At 46.9% G+C, this 17965-nt stretch overlaps 1 long non-coding RNA gene across 1 annotated transcript; it reads right to left on the bottom strand.

Annotated features, from left to right (window-relative positions):
* Nucleotides 1–609: 609 nt before the first annotated feature.
* Nucleotides 610–3487, bottom strand: LOC114811025. Its single transcript, XR_005659896.1, has 2 exons — nt 3364–3487; nt 610–914 (listed from the first exon to the last, which is right to left on the bottom strand). It is a non-coding gene; the product is annotated as an uncharacterized LOC114811025 (long non-coding RNA).
* Between the last annotated feature and the right edge of the window lie 14478 nt (nt 3488–17965).

Below are 17965 nucleotides of genomic sequence, written 5' to 3'. Positions count from 1 at the left end.
GCCACCCTCAAGGCCGGCCAGTAGGAAGCAGTAAGGGTCAATAGAGTGACAAGAGAGGACCTGAGTTTTAATCCAATTGGTTGTGGGAGGGCATGTGTCTACCTACTCTGTTCATTCATTCATTCAGTCGTATTAACTGAGTGCCTACTGTGTGCAAAACACTGTTCTAGGCACTTGGGAGAGTACAATATAACAATAAACAGACACATTCCCTGACCACACGTAACCAAGTCTCCCACGTGCTTATTTCAGTGTTCTGCATGCAGGAAGTGCTCAATAAATACAACTGATTGATCAGGATTTTTTTTATCAATGTCTGTCTCCCCCTCTAGATTGTAAACTCAATGTGAGCAGGACACATGTACAGCACCCCTGTTGTATTGTAACCTCACCCTTCGTTCAGTGTTCTGCACACAGTAAGCACTTCATAAACACCACTGATGATGCTGATGAACATATTCTACCTACAAACTATTCTTTCCAAAACATTAAGAGCTCTGGAAGAAATAAAATTCAAGTAATGCCCAAAGCAAGAGTGAAGGGCTAAAAGAAATGAAAATAATAAATGTAGTGGAAAATTGTGGTGGGGGAGAAAACACTGCACAGACATCACAAAGAAACAATTTAATTCACTACAACTCTTATTAGCCACAACTCCTCCCAGAAATAAATACTAAAAAAAGCCAAACAGAAGCAAGAACATTCAAAATTGGGTACTAGGTTGAAATGTCTATCTATTGGCGGCCCATATTTTCAAAAGCCCTGATATGCTCTTCGATCTTTCTGAACCACCTGTCTTCAAATTCTTTTATGGATGCAATTACTAAGGTATCCAGAGCTGCAGAGACTACACATTTCACTTCAGCATGACCTTCACCTTTGACTTTTTCCGGAACGATATCCTCTCCCATAACCTGCAATTGAAGGAAGTAAAAACACTTTTCAACAGTACTTGTTATGCACTCACTCTGTGCCAGGCACTAAATGAAGCAACAGGGTCAATACAAACTAACAATCTTTATCCCCATTTTACAGATGAGGGAACTGAGGTTGAGAGAAGTTAAGTGACTTGCCCAAGGTCACATGGAAGACAAGGGCCGGAGTCGGGACGAGAACCCAGGTGCTTCTGACTCCCAGGGCCGTGCTCTTTCCACTAGGCCACGCTGTTTCCCTGCTACATCAGGCAGTGGCCAGGAAATAGAAAGACACTTAAAATGGTTTGAAACGTTTCTACCCAAGCAGCGTGATGATTATGACTTCTCTCCCCTTTTTTTAAATGATTAAAGTGGTGGTGGTTTTGTCGGATTTTTATTTATGGTTTTTGTTAAGCACTTACTAGGCATCAAGCACTGTTCTAATTACTGGGTTAGATACAACTATTAGTTTGGATACAACCTCTCTCCCTCATGAGGTTCACAGTCTAAGTACAAGGGAGCAGGATTTAATCCCTTTTTTACAGTTGAAAAACTGAGGTCCAGAGAAGCAAAGTGACTTGCTCAAGGTCACACACAGAAGTTAAGTGACAGAATCAGGATTAGAACCCAGGTCCTCTGACTTCCAGGCCCATGCTCTACCCACCAGGCCATGCTGCTTCTTTTGATTCAAATACAACAAATGGAGAGACACTCTTTCTAGCTCACATTATTTTAAAATCCTCTCACAACTACAACTGATTTCTCTCAGTTCCCTTGGAGATGCAGCACTGCCTAGTGTATATAGCCCGGGACTGGAAATCAGAAGCACCTGGATTTTAATCCTGACTTTTGCCACATGTCCGCTGTGTGACCTAGGACAAGTGATTTCACTTCTCTGGGCCTCAGTTCCCTCATTTGCATAATGGGGATGAAGAATATAAGCCCCACGTGCAACAGGGACTATGTCCAACCTGATTAGCATGTATCTACCCCAGTGCTTAGTACAGTGCCTGGCACATAGTAAGCATTTAATGAATACTAGGGACAAAAAAGCATCCCTAAAGTACCTGTCAAAGAAATACTATGCTTCTTGTGGTTCTCAACCTTTATGGGGTTTTGGGAGTCTTTTCTGCATGCCAGGGAATAGTCATAAATCTCTGTCAATTCAATTCAATCGTATTTATTGAGCTTTTCCTGTGTGTGCAAAGCATGGTACTAGGCACTTGGGAGAGTACAATACAACAACCAGCACATTCCCTAACCACAGCGAGCTCTCAGTCACCTACTGGTTGAGAAGTGAGGAGTGGGAAGAATCTGAAATGGAACCAATAAATCAATGGTATCAATTGAATGCTTACTATGTACAGAGCAATGTTCTAAGCTTTTGGGGGAATACAATGCAACAGAGTTAGTAGACGTGTTCCCTGCCCACAGGGTGCTTTCAGCTCAGAAGGACAGTCTATTGTCAATTAATCAATGGAATTTATTGAGCACTTGCAGAGTACAGTACTAAGCACTTGGGAGAGTCCAATGCAACAGTGTCAGCAGACACATTTCCTGCCCACAACGAGCTTACAGTCTAGACTCCTTTAGGGATTTCCATCTTTATTTGGGGGATCCTTTATCTGGGAAACAAAATTTAAACTAGCTGTCCTGCCTATCACTTGGAACAACTTTTTTCCTTCCTAGGAGTTTTAAACCAATTTTTAGATTCTTCTGGGAACTAAAAATGAGGGTTAGCCATGAGTCTACTTTTGCAGATGGGAGAAAGAGAAATGAAAGGCTTTGTATTACAAATGTAGTATAAGAAGAAGGAGATGGTCACCAGTAACTCACCGGAAATAGGCCTTCACTACTAGTACTTATTCTAATTATTCTAACTGCCCCCACGGATCTTCTGGTATCTTTGTAATTTTGTCGGATTTCTGTATTTTCCTGCTTCTGACACATATCCTTTAAATATTTCCCCCCCGATTGATTTTAAGCTCTTTAAAGTGCCCATCTAACCTAAAAAAAAGTCAAGTGTCCAAAATGGTGGGGGGAAGGGGGAAGAGAAGAGGGGAGAAAAAAACCAGGGGTTTGAAATATATACCCACTAGACAATTAACCACTGAATAAATAATTGAGAACTACTTTATTAAATGAAGGCACCACGACTGAGAAGCAGCGTGGGCTAGTGGATAGAGCCCGGGCCTGGAAGTCCGAAGGACCTGGGTTTTAATCCCGGCTCTGCCACTCTTTGTCTGCTGGGTGACCTTGGGCAGGTCGCTTTATTTCTCTAGGCCTCAGTTACCGCATCTGTAAGATGGGATTGAAGATGTGAGCCCCATGTGGGACTTGGACTGTGTATCTACCCCAGCGCTTAGTACAGAGGCAGGCATAGAGTTAGCGCTTAACAAAAACCATACAAAAATAAAAAATAAAATGAAAACCTGACATCTATGCTCACCTCAGAGATCAATAGTAAAGTTTCATCCTCAAAGCCAAAGGCTTTCACTCGATCTTCAATTTCTTTCTGAGCCTTTAAGTTCTTTTCCAAGACTAAGGAGGTCTGCTGAGTTTCGAGGAGTTGGAGCAAGAGTCTGAAAAACAGAGCCAGAGGGAGATGGAGGAGAGCAGCTTTTGAATAAATAATCCAACAGAAAGTCATTTTTGTTGTTGTCAGGACACTTAGTCAATGAGCCAGCTGGTCAATATGAAAAAAAATTGCTTCCTGAAGAGAGAAGTGCTGTGTTTCATAATGTAATTGTCTGAGGTTCTGGAATTCCCTAATTCTCTGAATGACATGCTACCCTTATACTACTCTTTAGTTTCCTTGGTTTAAAATGGTCCACCATACCTATTTTTTTTAGTATCTGTTAGACATTTACTATAATGACAGGCACTGAACTGATAAGTTAGATACAGTCCCTGTCCTATAGTCACAGTCACAATCCCCATTTTACCAATGCAGGAACTGTGGCCCAGAAAAGTGTCAGAGTCAGAATTAGAACCCAGTTCCTTCCGACTCCCAAGCCCGGGCTCTACCCCTTAGGCCATGTGGCTTCTCTGCCAATTGTTTGACTGAATATACCCCTCACCAACTCTGTGTTTTGGGTGCTTAGTTCTAAGTGGGACAGGGCGGGGTGGATTCCAGGGACAGGACTCCAGAGGAGCAGTATTGCCTAATGGATAGCGCACTGGTTTAGGAGTCTGGGGAGCTGAGTTCTCATCCCGGCCCCACCACTTGTCTGCTGTGTGACCTTGGGTGAGTCGCTTGTCTTCTCTGGGCCTCAATTACCCTACCTATAAAATGGGAATTGAGATTGAGAGCCCCATGTGGGCCATGGACTGTATCCAACCTGATTAGCTTGTATCCTCCCCAGTGCTCAGTCCAGTTCTTGGGACATAGTAAGAGCTCAACAAATGCCATTTAAAAAAAAACAATGGGATTTGCTGAACATTTATTATATGCAGAGCACTGGACTAAGCGCTTGGGATAGTACAATACAACAAAATTAGCGTGCACTATTCCTGTCTATAACAAACTTCCATCCTAGAGGGGGACACGGAATTACTAAGTGAATTAGTAATTTATAATATGTCATTTAAAGATATGGACCTAAATGCTGGAAGGGGGGGGCAAATAGTAAATTCCCACACCTCACAAATCCACCACTTCCTCTTCTCCCACTCTCCTGTCCCGCGCACTTGGATTTGCTGCCTTTATCCTTCCCCACCTCAGCCCCAAAGCATTTACGTCCATATCTTTAATGAATTTATTCATATCAGTGACCATCTCTGCCTCTAGACTATAAGCTCATACTGGGCAGAGTATATGTCTATCGATACTTTTCTAAAATAATGTTCTGCATACATCTGCTCACTCCCCAGAAACCTGTGCCCATCCCTCTCCACCTCAGATGGAACTTGCTTATTGTTGGCTCAAAGGCCTTCCCACTACGATCCCTACTACGATCAAATCGCCTCTGAGAAGCCTCTGATTTGAAGAGGGGACAGAGGAAGATGAGCCTGGATAGGTGCAAGGGAGATTTTAGGGGAGATTTGTTTGTTTGTTTGTTTGTTAGTATTTGTTAAGCGCTTACTATGTTCAGAGCACTGTTCTAAGCGCTGGGGTAGACACAGGGGAATCAGGTTGTCCCACGTGGGGCTCACAGTCTTAATCCCCATTTTACAGATGAGGTAACTGAAGCACAGAGAAATTAAGTGACTTGCCCACAGTCACACAGCTGACAAGTGGCAGAGCCGGGATTCAAACTCATGATCTCTGACCCCAAAGCCCGTGCTCTTTTCACTGAGAGATCACCCTCGATGATTTCAGCTTTTTCTGGTGAAACATCTAGCAAGGTCATTAGGAGCAAATGTTGGGAGAGAGACAGGGGGTTTCAAGAGGAAGCAGACAGACAATGTGTCTACCAACTGTTATACCCAATTTATCAACCAAATGTCATTTCTACCTTCACAACATCTCTAAATTATGTCCTTTCTTCTCCATCCAAACCAGTGCTTGAGTACAGTGCCTGGCACATAATAAGTGCTTAACAAATACCATAAATAAAAAAAATCCTAACAGCTACCATGGTTGATCGAAACACCTTCCATATGCCTCTAACTAATGCATCAACCTCCTCACTCACCTCTCTACCCCTTGCACCTCCCACTCCAGTCCAGACTTCACTCTACTCCCTGGATCATTTTTCTAAAAAAGTGTTAAGTCCACATTTCCCCACTCCTCAAGAACTTCCAATAGTTGCCCATCCACTTCCAAATCCAAAAGGACCTCTTTAACCGTTGACTTTAAAACACTCAATCAGCTTGTTCCCTTCTACCTCACTTCACTGATTTCCCACTCTAACCCAGCCTATACACTGTGCTCCTCAAATGCCAACCTGCTCATCGTAACACCATCTCATCTACCTCACGGCCTCCTCCTTCATATCTGACAAACCGCCGCTCTCCTGAAATTCAAATCCTTATTAAAATCACATCTCCTCCAAGATGCCTTCCCCAACTAAGCCAGCTGTGTGACTTTGGGCAAGTCACTTAACTTCTCGGTGCCTCAGTTCCCTCATCTGTAAAATGGGGATTAAGACTGTGAGCCCCACGTGGGACAACCTGATTCCCCTGTGTCTACCCCAGCGCTTAGAACAGTGCTCCGCACATAGTAAGCGCTTAACAAATACCAACATTATTAACTAAGCCCTCATTTGCTTTACTCCCTCTCGCTTCTGTGTAGCCTATGTGCTTGGTTAAGTACCCTTTAAGCACTTGATAATCACCTCCCCTTTATCTCCAAAGCATTTATGTACATAACCATCTGAAATGTATTAAAGGGTCTGTTTCTCCCTCTACACAGTAAGCTTTCTGTGGGCAGGGAACATGACAGTGGAAAGAGCCCAGGCTTGGGAGTCAGATGTCATGTGTTCTAATTCTGGCTCTGCCACTTGTCAGCTGTGTGACTTTGGGCACATCACGTAACTTCTCTGGGCCTCAGTTACCTCATCTGTAAAATGGGGATTAAGACTGTGAGCTCCATGTGGGACAGCCTGATGACCTTTTATCTACCCCTGCACTTAGAACAGTGCTTGGCACATAGTAAGCACTTAACAAACACTATCATTATTATCATAAACAACTCTTTTGTACTGTACCCACTCGCAAGCACTTACTACAGTCCTCTGCACACAGTAAGCGCTCAGTAAATACCACTGACTGCTAGATCGACTGACTGCCCACAGTAGACCATAAGCTCTTTAAGACAGGAATTGGGTCTACTTAACTGTACTGTCTTCTCCCATGTGCTCATTACAGTGCTTTGCACACTGCAAGCTCCCTGAGAGCGTGGACTGTGTCTATTAACTCCCCCGCACTCTCCCAAGTGCTTAGCACAGTGTTTTGTACCCAGTTACCACCGATTGACTGATTAGATACTGGCGTATCTGAAAAAGATGCAGGTTTTGAGATTTTTAGAATTGTTTCTGACTGTTGTTGAATCTCCTGACTCCAATGTAAATAAACTCATTTTCCTACTTTCCATGATGTCAAGAAGGGGAGTATGGGGAGGGGGCAGTCTCTAGAAGTGACGGTGAGGACAAATATCTGCAATTCATTCATCTCTGACCTTAAGCTTGTCTCCCCCTCTGGACGTTTAGTTAGTTGTGGGCAGGGAGCCTTTTTACCAACTCTGTTGTATTGGTCTCTCCTATGAGCTTAGTAGCGTTCTCTGCATAGAATAAGCATTCCATAAAGATGACTGAGGAAAGGAAGTTCCTGAAGGTTTTTTGTTGTTGTTCCTTTTTTTTTTATGGTATGTGCCAAGTGCTTACTATGTACTGGGCATTGTACTAAGCACTGGGGGAGATAAAAGATAATTGATTTGGACATTATCCCTGTCCCACGTGGGCTCCACGATCCTAATTCCCACTTTACATACGAGGCAACTGAGGAACAGAGAAATGAAATAGCTTGGCCAAGGACACACAGCAATCAAGGAAAGGAGCCGGTATCAGAACCCAGGTCCCACGGACTCACGGACCCATGGTCTATCCACTAGGCCAAGCTGCTTCTCTAGGACTCCCGACTGTACGTTCGGCGGGCCTCTGGCTGGGAGCACCGAGAAGGACTGGTAGGGCAGAGGCCCCTAAGCTGCAGGCTCGAGGAGCCCATGCCCACCTTACCCTGGGGCAGGCCCCCCAAATCCGCCCATACCCCAGGGCTCCCCAACTTATTATTTATTAAGTCCTTACTAGGGGCCCAACACTGTGCTAAACAGTGGGGTAGGTACAATATTATCAGGTCAGGCACGATCCGATCGACCGACTGCCCACTATGGGCAGAGCACTGTACTAAGGCTATCACGCTGTACCCTGTGTGCCCAAGGTGATAAGTGGGCCAAGCCTTCTGGGAAATCAGAGCCAACAAGCCGGATGGGGGCACATTTGTCAAGTGATCTCCGAGCCGGGCCTCTGCCTACAGAGTCGATTCCGGTGCAGGTGGGATTAAAGAGGATGAGGTTTTGTGGCTGCCCAGGAAAGAATGGGCCTTATGGCTTCCTGGGCTATAGATAAAGCTTCTCCCACTATCTAGTGGTCCAGGCTGGCGCTGGAAGAAAACATGCCCACAGGGACCCTTCCTCACAGACCTGCATGACTTTTCCATTAGTCTCCCTGCAAGAGCACTGGCCTACCAAATCAGGGGATGTGGGTTCTCATCCCTGCTCTGACGCTTGTCCCGCTGTGTGACCTCAAGCTAGTTGTTTCACATCTCCAGGCCTCCATATCCTCATCTGTAAAATGGGGATTCAATGTTTATCCAATCAATCCATCTATTGTATTTACTGGTAAAAGCACAATAGATTTGTAAGACACATTCACCACTCACAATGAGCTTATAGTCTTATTAATATAATGTCCAAAACAAAGTTCCTTATCTTCCCACCCAAGCCCTGTCCTTTCTGTCACTGTAGATGGCACCACCATCCTTCCTGTCTCACAAGCCCATAACTTTGGCGTTATCCTTGACTCCTCTCTGTCATTCAACCCACATATTCAATCAGTCACTAAATCCTGTCGGTCTCACCTTTACAATATCATCAAAATCCACCCTTTCCCTTCTCCATTCGAACTGCTAACAAGTTAATACCATCACATATCCTATCCTGCCTGGATTTCTCCATCAGCCTCCTTGCTGACCTCCCAGTCTCTGCTCTCTCTCCCCTCCAGTCTATATTTCATTCTGTTGCCTGGATCATCTGACTACAAAAACATGCAGAACATGTCACCCAGCTCCTCAAAAAACTCCAGTGGTTGCCCATCCACCTCCTCATCAAACAAAACTTCCTCACCATTGGCTTTAAAACACCCCACCACCTTGTTCCCGCCTACCTCACTTCTCCCCTTCTACAAGCCAGCCCACCCACTTCACTCCTCTGGTGCTAACCTTCTCACTGTGCCTCCATCCCCTAGTCCATATCCTGCCCCTGGGCTAGCACACCCTCCCTTCTCAAATCCAACAGTGACTCTCGCCTACCTTCAAAGCCTTAATGAAGGCACATCTCCTCCAAGAGGTCTTCCCAGGCTAAATCCCACTTTTCCTCATCCCTCATTCCCTTCTGCACGGCCCTGACTTGGTCCCTTTGCTCTTTCCCCCACCCAGCCCCACAGCACTTAGGTACGTATCTGTAATTTTACTTGTATTGATGTCTGTCTCCCCTCCTCTAAACTGTAAGCTCATTGTGGGAGTGAAAGTGACTGTTTATTGTTGTACTGTACTTTCTCCAGTGCTTAGTACAGTGCTTTACACACACTAAGTGCTCAATAAAAATGAGTGAATGAATGAATTTAAGTCCTTAAACATAACTGATTGACTCCCTGACTGGGTAGTAGAACCTGGGACAACCTCCAGTGTGAGCCACTGCCCACCCTCACCCTCTGCTGCCCCCTCCCTGTCTCTTGGGCCTAGAGGGTCCTGCCTCCCGTCCTAGCCCAGCCTGCCAAAGTTGATAGGGTCAGGGGGAAATCTGTGACTGTCCAGCCAATGGATGCCAACTACTCTGGTCTAGTCCTGTAGAGACTCTCAGGATAGGTAGATGTAGAGAGAAGGAGAAAAGAGATATCATCACCCCCTCTTTTGGAACTCACAAGATTCCAGCCCCCTTACCCTGCCTGGGTGAGACCGAAGGAATGAGATGTGAGGGGAGGGGGAGGGAGAAGAGAGGAGTGAGGGTTCTAGGATGTCAATCTAAAAGTTAGAAACCAGTGACATCCCTCTTGATTTGAGTACAGAGCTGGTATCCCCAAATTATTACCCTTCTGTGGAAAAGGGCCAGCTCCCAGTGGCTCAAGGTGCTCAGGAGGGACAAAGAAAGTAAACATTTTATTCCATATAGACCATTTAGGCTTACAGAACCCAGACCGCCAAGGGGACAGAGAGGGGAGAACAGGAAGATGGAGCTAGATCATGCCATTTCCATTGGTAGGATGGGGGCAAATCACTTTGCATCTTCCCACTCTAGGATTTGCTGCTAGTCCTCTCCCCACATCATTCTGCTTGTCCAGGAGGGATGAAGGACATAGGGTAGTCACATAGGCAGACACACAAACCCTTGACTCTTCCTGCCCCTAAACCCAGCTCCCCCAGGAGCACTCCCCCTCCGGCAGGAAAGAAAGTCTGTACTCTTGAAGCCTGAGCTGGGCAGATAACTCCCAAAGGACCAGACCAGGAGGAAGTCATGCTGACTATAGAATTAAGGGCCCCGGGGAACTTTGCACCCGCTCTTGAGGTCCGTCCTCAGAGCACCTGTCCAGAACTCTAGACCCCTGTTTCCAGAACCCATTTCCCCATCCAAAGAGGGGCAGCCCCTTTCACCCTGCTTTGGTCCCAACCCTTGCTCTCAGACACAGTGTGTGCGCACGCGCACACACACATACACACACACACATACACACACACACACAAACGCACACCCCGCCCCCCTTTCATCCCCACCTGGAGTTGCAAGGGATTAGTTTAGCACCCATGATGCAATGTTTGACCCTTGTCCCCCAAAGGAAATGGCATGGTCTGGAAGGAGGGGATACAGCTGGGGTGGGGGGGCGTGCCAGATCACAGTAGCCTAGTGCCAACTGATTCACACAAGGTGGGGCCAGATCAATCAATCTGTGACTGTCCGTGGCATCTGGTGAGTAGCTGATCAGTCCTCCACTGTCCACGGGGCCAGGTGATCCAATTCGGGTTTGTGCTGTTGCTTCCTGGGGACAGATATGACCCTTGATTGGATGACTTGTGCCTCAGCCTGCCCAAGGGGAGGGTGCCAATCAATCACAGTTGCAGGTGGGGAAGGGAGGGAAGGGAAGAAGGCTTGGATGGAAATCCACTAGGGAGCCCAGTCCTCCACCCAGGGAGCAGCAAGTTTTATGTTAGGTAGGAGCCTGCTCAGGGGTCACTCCTGGGCCAGGTGGGACTTGGTCCCTGTGCTGAATTATGGACTATAAGGATGCAGTGGATTGCGAATAAGTCTAGTGGGGAATAAGGATCCCTTCTTTATACATTCTCAAGCATTCAATACCGTGCTCTAGACCTACGTGCTCAATAAATATAATCAATTCCTCCCACTTGACAGAAACAGAGCCCAACAGCCCCAGGCCTAAGGCATGACACTCACCGTCCTGTCTGCACCAAGATGTCCTTGGGGAGACAGCGATGGATGAGGGAGCCAGGTCTTCCATGATGCATCTGGAACTCAAGCTTCTTCCTTGGCCCTAAGCATACACCTAGTCAGGCCTGAGGGCCCCATCTGTGCCCCCACCCCTGAGCTGGAATGTCCCCTGCAGGCTGAGAGAGAGAGAGAGGGAGAGAGAGAGAGAGAAAGAGAGAGAGAAAAAAGACCAGAGAAAGAAATAGGCAGAGACAGCACAGAGCGGCCGCCAACCACATACCCTGCAGGGGAGGTCCTAGCTGGCTTTGTCACTCCAAGGCAGGACAGTCCAGCCAGACTGGGTTTCCCTGACAGACTCTTAGCCCCTGCAGACCCCCTCTCCAACACACCTACTCCCCCAATTCCCCAGGATCTTACCTCTGGGAAGGATTGTCTGGAAGACTTCTCCAAGGGGGAAGAAAGAAGCTGGCCTTCTGCCTTTTCTCCTCATGCAGCCAAGTGAACACTTAACCAATACCAGGCTGGTCCTTCACCCTTGCTCCTTCCCCCCCGCAAGCAAAAGAGCTTGATTGGGGCATCTGACCCCAAATTTGGTCTGACTTGAATGAGACCACTCTCATAAGTACCCTCTTTGACATTCTGGGGATAGGAGCAACAGCCCTGCCAACTGGGAGCTTACAATATAAGGCACTCAGGTGATTGTATTTGGGCTCTTGTTGTGTTCAGAGCACTGAACTAAGCCCTTTGGAGAGTACAATACAACAACCTAACAGACACATGCCCTGCCCACAACCTGCTTCAAGTCTAGAGAGGAAAGCATCGACTTTGGAACATCATTGCACCATCATTTTCAAGAGTTCAAAGCTATATAGCACACGTGGACCCTGCTCTTAAGATGGTTCCAGTCTGTGACAGACATTAAAATTGAGCAAATACAAGGTGGGTACATGAAGTTGTGCATGCTGAACCGCTGGTAAACTTGAATTGTCAGTACAAGTAGATAAACATCAGAGTAAATCAGTATACAAAGTAAAGCTTGGCAGTATTCCACTAAGACAGTGATAGTGTTTATTGAATGCTATTTGACAGAGCACTGCAATAAGAACAGGATGGGGATGAGAGTCGTCAATTGCTAAGGACGCCCATTTCAATCAATCGTATTTATCCAGCACTTAATAAGGGCAGAGCACCATATAACAATCAACAGATTCCCTGCCCACTACCGTCTTAGAGTCTAGAGGGAGAGACAGACATTAATATAAATAAATTACACCTACGAAGTAGGACCCATGATGAATTCGGGGAGAAGTCCTCTGGAAATATTCTGTAGACTAGTTTTCAACTCAAAGAGCAGTTTGCTCATTGTAACCTCAGTCTCCCAGGCGCTCAGTACAGTGCTCTGCATTTAAGTACTCAATCAATCCTGTTGGTGACTCAGCTTCTGCTGTTACAGCTGTACTTGTGTTTGTGGTGTTCCGGCTCAATCCGTTATATTTATTGAGTGCAGAGCACTGTATTAAGTGCTTGGGAAGAATAAAATAAAACAGACACATTCCTTGCTCACAATGAGCGTACAGTCTACTCCACACTCGTGTGGGTAGTGAACCCCAATTCATTGCTGGGCTTTTGGGGAGTTGTAATGGAGTTCCATGGGGGTGAAGGGATGACTTGTATCTTGGGGTACAGGATTTGGGAAGCCCAAAAAGAGAGTCCCCAGGCAGCCGAGGTAAGCGCAATCCTGACCTCGAGGGGCTTCCAGTTTAAGAGCCCTCAAGAGACACTGCCACCCCACCCGTCCCCCGTCGGTGGGTCTCGGTTCCTGCTCCGGGGGGTGGGGGGGTGCTCACACTCTGACACTCCAATATTGACGTTCCCAGACAGACCCACGGCGTTGAATCCAGTGAGGATGGTGGAGGGGCAGGGGGGAGGTTTCCAGGGGCTGAGGGCTGGATGTGTGCCCCCTTGGGGGCATGAGTCCGGCAGTAGAAGCCCCTCACCTTCTAGCACATTTCCCTTCTAGCACATTCCTGGCACAGGATCCTGTGTTTGGGGTTCTGGAAGGTCACTGGCCTTGGTGACTTGAGGGCTGAGTGGGAATACTAGGTAGCTGGGGGCCGGCCAGACAACAAAGAATACAATGACAGATACCCACAAAGAGACAGTGAGCATGTACCTCCATGGTTTCTGCCCCCTCCCTTTCTCCCTCCAACAAAACCCTCATCTCTAGAACGAGAACACCATCAAGCCTTTTAGCTGGGTTTGGGTCTTCACCATCCCAGCAAGACCTGGTGATCCTGGCTGAAGGGGAGAGGAAGAGAAGGTGGGTGGATTGAGGTTCGAGGGGACGTGAACTCTGCACATAATGAGTGCTCAATAAATGCTATTCATGATGATACTGATTTTTAGGTGAATATTTTCACTTTTCAAGTTAACTCTTAAATATCAAAATAAGGTTTGTGTGTTGACTGAAAATTTATTGAGGCTGCAAAATTACAAAGGCCTACACAGTACCTGTGAGCCCTGTGGGGCCAGGGACGGTGTTCAACCAGATTATCTTGTGTCAAGTGCTTAGTACATAGAAAGCACTTAAATTCTAGAAGTACTTGGTATTCACACCACCCTCAGCCTCACAGCACTTAGGTACATATCCAAAATTTAATTACAGTCATATCTGCCTTCCCCTCTTGTCTGTAAGCTCACTGTGGGTGGGAAATGTGTCTACCAACCCTGTTCTATTGTACTCTCCGAAGCACTTAGTACAGTGCTGTACATACAGTACACACTCAATAAATCCCATGGATTGATAGATTTAGTTTGGTCTTGTGCAGATGGAGCCTCAGATTCAATAGACTGACTTTCCAGGAAAGTCAATAAGAAAGGCACAAACTGAAGCTGATGCCCATTTGATTAGGAAAGTCTCCTTTGATCAATTTAAATCCATTATGTCATCATCATCAATGGTATCTATTGAGCACTGTATTAAGCGCTTGGGAGAGTACAATATAGCAGAGTTAGCAGACAAATTCCCTGGCCACAACAAGCTTACAGTAGACTGGGGAAGACAGACAATATAAATAAATGATTTATCATGTACAATTCAAACATATATACATAATTCATTCAATCTGTGGGGCTGAGGGTTAATAATGTTGGTATTTGTTAAGCGCTTACTATGTGCAGAGCACTGTTCTAAGCGCTGGGGTAGACACAGGGGAATCAGGTTGTCCCACGTGGGTTAAAGGGGGGGTGAATACCTACTGCCCAAAGGTCACATATTCAAGTACATAGTCTCCTACCAAGAAGCAGCGGGGCTTCATGGAAAGAGAGCGGGCTTGGGAGTCAGAGGTCGTGGCTTCTGATCCCAGCTCTGCCACTTGTCAGCTGTGTGACTTGTTACCTCATCTGTAAAATGGGGATTGAGACTGTAACCCCTTCGTGGGACAGGGACTGTGTCCAACCTGACTAGTTTGTATCCACCCAGCACTTAGTACAGTGGCAGATACATAGTAAGCACTTAACAAATGCCACTATTATTATCATTATTATTATGTGCAGTTCAGTGTACTAAGCAGTTGGGAGAGCATAGTACGACAGAATTAGCAGACATGTCCCCCGCCCACAGCGAGTTTACAGTCTAGAGAGGGAAACAGACATTAATGTGAATAAATAATTGATGATATATATTTTAAAGAGATGTATATAAGTGATGTGGGGTTGTGGGGGGGATGAATATCAGTGGTCCAAAGGTCACTGAGTCCAGCATGGGGAGTACAGAAGAGGTTGCCTGCCCCAAAGGAAAGTGAAGAAGAGAAAGATGATATGCTCATCTCTGAGAGTGTCCCAGGAGACGGGTGTTTTTATGAGCAGCTGTCTAAATATTGACCCGGAAAGCCAATGGGAACATGATGGAGGCAGGGAACACTGACAGGAAACCCACAGTGATACAGTGCCAGGCACACCCCACAGATCAGGAGTCCCAGCAGGACAGGGTTTCATTCCCCTCTGATGAGCCCATGGGGACCCAAGCGCTTAGCATGGTGGTTAGCACAGAGTAAACACAGTAAGCGCCTAACTACTGCCATTATTATTATTATTATTAGGTATCTGTAGCAGCAGCATGACCTAGTGGACAGAGACCGGGCCTGGGAGTCACAGGACCTGGGTTCTGATCCTGGCTCCAGCCACCTGCCTGCTGTGAGACTTTGGACAAGTCACTTCACTTCTCTGGGCCTCAACTTCCTCATCTGTAAAACAGGGATTCAATACCTTTCCTTCCTCCTGCTTAGAGTGTGAGTCCCGTGGGAGAGGCATAGACTGCTTCCAGTCTGATTACCTGGTGTCTACCTCAGCACTTAATACAGTGCTTGGCACCTGGGAAGCGTCTAATAAATATATCCCTCCACACTTGTACCTGACCCCACAAGGGCTGGGAACCATGCTTAATGTCCACTTGTGTATTCCCTAAATGCACTTACACATGTGTGTTCCTTGCCCACAATGGGTTTACAGTCTAGGGAGACAATCTGTATAATCAGTCCAGTATAATCAGGCTGAGGGGAGAAAGCGCTTCCCCCTGGAAGAACCCCACCCAGTTACGTCACCACCCGCTGCGTTGACAGCAGTCTCACTTGGCAGTCATTTTTCCAGCTCCCGAGGCCCGTGGGCACATACTTTTTTTTTAATGGTATTTGTTAACATTGTGTGTCGAACACTGTTCTAAGCGCTGGGGTAGGTACATGTTAATTAGGTCAGACACAGTCCCTGGCCCACTAGGGGTAACAGGCTCTTCATGAGGCAGGGGTTTCCAAACCAAACTGATGGTTCAACACCAAAGCTTTTGGTGTCTGGAATTTAAGCGCTTACCATGTGTCAGTCAATCAATCGTATATTTTGAGCGCTTAATTGAGGGCAGGGCATTGTACTAAGAACTTGGGAGAAGGCACCATAGCAATATAACAGACACATTTTCTACCCATGCCCAGTTCCAGGTGTTGGGGTAGATTCAAGTCAGTCAGGTTGTACACAGTCCCTGTCCCACATTAGGCTCACAGTCTAAGCAGGAGAAACAGGTGCCCTCATTTTACAGTTGGGGAAATTGAGGCATAGAAAAGTTGTGACTTGGCCAAGGTCACACAGCAAGCAGTTGGCAGAGCCAGGATTATTATTATTCATAATATAATGTAATAATTACCAATAATAACTGTGGTATTTGTTAAGTGTTTACTATGTGACAAGCACTGTCCTAATTTCTAGGATACATACAAGATAATCAGGTCTCCCGTGGGGCTCGCAGTTTAAGTAGGAGGGAGGAGAAGTATTGAATCCCCATTTTGCAGATGAGAGAACTGAAGCCCAAAGAAGTGAAGTAACTTGCTCAAGGTCCCAGAGCTGACTCCCAGGCCTGTTCTCTTTCCATTAGGGGACACTGCTTCTCTGGGCAGTCATAACAGAATAGGGAAGATCTATTTTTCTACCCTCAGGACACATGGGGAGACCAACAAAACTGGACAATTAGGACTCAGGAGAACCAGGTTTTTAGTCCCAGCTAAAAGGGTTTGAAGACCAAAAAGCAGTGCTCTGCAGCCACAGATCAGTCATTGGCCACTGGGAGGTCTTGGCTAACATTGCCATCAGCCAACAAAACTGTAAAGAGGGGAGATTCCCGAGGCTACCCGGGTCCCGGAGAGGAGACTTTTGAGAGCCGAGAGCTAGAAAAGTCCCGGTAAGGTGGGCCGAAGATGGGATTTCCCTTTGCAACTGGTGATTTTTTTTTTAAAGTTATTTATTAAGTGCTTACTGTGTGCCCTGCACTGTACTAAGCACTGGGGTAGAACCAAGCTAATCAGGTTGGACATGGTCCGTGTCCCACATGGGGCTCACAGTCTTAATCATTTTACAGATGAAGGAACTGAGGCCCAGAGACATGAAGTGACTTGCCCAAGGTCACCCAGCAGCCAAGTTGGGGAGACGGGATTAGAACCCACGTGCCGACCTCCCAGCTGGTGCTCTCTTCACTAGGCCACACGGCTTCCCCCTGCTACTTGTAGTGGTTGATTCCATTAGAGTCCATCCTAGGAGCCCAGAGGCTCCAACGCTGAGTTTCCCGGCCAAGAGACTTCATGTCTCCTGTGGAAACAAGATTCTGGACCGGGCTGGTGGGCTGGCAGGGAGGGACACCCGCAGCTAAGTCCACTCCCTGCCCCAGACCCATTTGGGATCTGCTAGAGCTCTTTCCACATGTGGGGCAGTGAGGCTGCCTTCTTTCTCCCCAGGCTGGTCTCCCCTGCCAGATCCGGGGCAGGTGTCTTCTGCTGGCCACATCCTTGTTCATGTCTCCAACCTCAGGATCACACCCTTCACCCCTGCCCAAAACTCCCTCCTTACCTCAAGCTTGTCAGACCACAGCCCTCCCCATCCCTTGGGCTTATGTGGGAATCCTGCCTCCTCCAGGAAGCCTTCCCTGATTGAGCTTGACCATCCCTGGTCAGCTCGTCCACCCATAGCACTTCTGAATGTGTTCTCTACTTATTTTTTATGGTATCTGTTAAGCACTTATTGTGTGCCAGGCACTGTCCTAAGTGCTGGGGGAGATACAAGGTAACTGGGTTGGACACAGTCCCTGTCCCACCTGGGGCTCACAGTCTTATTTCCCATGAAGTAACTGAGGCACAGAGGAGTGAAGCGACCTTTTGGGGGGTATTGTTAAGTGCTCATTGTGTGCCAGCCCCTCTACAAAGCACTGGGGTAGGTACAAACTAATCAGGTGAGCAGGGCAAGTGTCTGTTATATTGTACTCTCCCAAGAGCTTGGTCCAGTACTCTGCACGGAGTAAGCACTCAATAAATACGACCGATTGATTGGTGGCCACTGGCCTGGACTCCCGCCACCCTCCCCG

Source organism: Ornithorhynchus anatinus, chromosome 4 (genome assembly GCF_004115215.2).
Source record: "Ornithorhynchus anatinus isolate Pmale09 chromosome 4, mOrnAna1.pri.v4, whole genome shotgun sequence".
Lineage (NCBI taxonomy): Eukaryota > Metazoa > Chordata > Mammalia > Monotremata > Ornithorhynchidae > Ornithorhynchus > Ornithorhynchus anatinus.
Note: the sequence above shows the minus strand (reverse complement) of the source record. Positions and strands in the feature narration are given on the sequence as shown.